General features: G+C 39.3%; 1 pseudogene; it reads left to right on the forward strand.

The window, feature by feature from the left end:
• Positions 1-580: 580 nt before the first annotated feature.
• LOC119791232 lies at positions 581-1,670 on the forward strand (annotated as a pseudogene).
• Positions 1,671-2,384: the final 714 nt, after the last annotated feature.

A 2,384-nucleotide genomic window follows, 5' to 3' on the forward strand; every position in this document is an offset into this window, starting at 1 on the left:
TCTAATCATTGTCATACCAAAAAAAGTTTAAAATAAGAACCTGTTGAACAAAGCAAACCATGTGGTCAAGGCAGGTGGTTTGAAAGGGGTGTTAAGAAAGCCATTTACGTTAAGAGAGAAATAGCAACCTATGCTGTTACGCAGCATTAGAGCTGATTCCTTCCCACTATCACCTCAACCCTCATCACCATGCAGGTGGTCAAAACACCGCTCCTGCAAGCCACGCCAATAACAACCCTAACGTCTCCCCATTTCAGAGGCATGGGCCAGTTTCGAGTTAGTTTACAGACCAACAATGACAGATCTGTTTTTGGTTCAATTTGCATGTTTTCTAAGCCATACCAAGGCTTTTGTTGGGCTAATCTATAAAAAAAATTCTGGATTGCATTTTCTTTTTTAATTTCCATTTACAAAACCTTTTCTTTCTTTTTAACAATGATGGAACGACTTTACTCCCTATACCAGCTCATTCAGAGATCTGATTGGCAGGTGAAGTCAGAGGGGTGATGATGTCAGGAAAATGATCACTTATTTAAATATACAAGGAGTCTGATCTTTTCTCATAATTGTCACCCTCAGAAGAAGTGATGCCAAACCAGTGAGGTGTAAGTCCTGTTTTCACAGCATTTACTGGGCATAGACTGATTGAACTGGTGTATTTTCCACTGAAAAGTTTGTTTTTAATACATGCTCTGCTGGTATTTGATGACTCAGGACTGATGTGTTTGTGCTACTTTTTCAGACACAATGAATGAGACAGAGGTTCCCAGCATGATCAGGATCCATTTATCCATCAGAATTCTGCTGAGTGTCCTGCCGTGCCTCCTTTTCTTGTCTGTTAACAGCATCATGCTGTTTGCCCTGCTGAAAAAGCCTCTCTTTCTAGAGTCCCCCCGTTACCTCCTGTTCGGAAACCTGCTTCTCTCGGACTCCCTCCAGGTCCTCCTGACAACGCTGCTCTATGTATTTGCTCTGACCAGGGTCAAAATGATCACTCTGTCCTGCGTTATTGTCACCCAGCTCACCACCATCACAGTGAGGATGTCCCCCCTCAGCCTTGCTCTCATGTCGTTGGAGAGATACGTCGCCATTTGTTTCCCTCTAAGGCATGCCACCATTGCCACCACCAAGGCGACGCGGGTGGCTATCGCTGTCATGTGGACTCTGGCCTGTTTAGACTCTTTCATTCAACTTTTTCTGTTTTTTAAACTGAGTAACAGAGACCTCAATGTTCAGCTGATCTGTGAGAGGAAAAGCATATATCAGCTGCATGTTTATGTGGTTTTAAACCAGGTTTTCACCATCATCAATTTCATGCTGGTGACCCTTGTTATTATTTACACTTATGTTGGGATAATGGTGTGGCAGTGAGGTTCAGCTCCTCCTGTGCTTACAGGGCCAAGACGGCTCCTAAAACCGTTCTCCTGCATGCTCTCCAGCTATGTCTCTACCTCATCTCCACTCTCCTTAACATGATTAACTCCAGTGAGCTCTTCAACCTGGACCCGGCTGTTGCACTCCAAGTCCGGCCTGCAATCTTCTTAGTTTTAATAATTTCCCCCAGATTTTTGAGTCCACTCATTTACAGCCTTAGAGATCAGACACTGAGACAAACCTTCAAACACTATTTCACCTTTGGTAATAAATCAGTAGAGCCCTATAAGTCTTAATTGTTTGATTGACATAAAGATGATCTCCCAACAGAAAGAGTATTTTTTCCTTAGATTAAAATACTTGTTTATTATGCACTTAAAATAAGCCAATAGAGTTGTGTTTGCTCTTATTTTAAACTAAAATCACATTATTGCTTTGACAATTACCCTTATTTCAAGACAAGTTGACTCAGTATTGTAATGCATGCTTTATAAGGTTTGAACTTGTATGTTTGCTGCTTATGATACAGGAAGAAAATGTGCTTTAAAGCTTTTTTTATGTTAAAAAGGTTTCATTTGAATTCACAACAGTTCATTTATACAGAACCACCAAATGGATTATTTGCTCTGATGTTTGGTCCAAATCATCTTTAAGTGATATTTAAAAAGGAAAAAAGCTGCAGATGTTGCTCTAAATGTGTGTTTAAGACAAATGTTGCTAAACTGCATAATCAGCTTTCTTGATATGTTTATGTTTCCATAGATTTGAGAGGGTAAGAGATTTTTCCAATGGTATAAGTTGAATAATGTTTGGAATAAGAAAAAATAACTCTTTTATCTTATTTCAAATGCATCATATCCAATTATCTAATCATAAGGTTAAAACCACTCATTCTATCGGAGGATCTTATTTACTTGCTCAAATTAAGGCTAGATGCTCTGATGTTAAGAAATTTTTACTTATCTGTAGATCAGTTTTTGCACTGTGGTTATAGTTGAAGCATAAATTAC

Source organism: Cyprinodon tularosa, unplaced genomic scaffold (genome assembly GCF_016077235.1).
Source record: "Cyprinodon tularosa strain WSP-4 unplaced genomic scaffold, ASM1607723v1 ctg110, whole genome shotgun sequence".
NCBI lineage: Eukaryota > Metazoa > Chordata > Actinopteri > Cyprinodontiformes > Cyprinodontidae > Cyprinodon > Cyprinodon tularosa.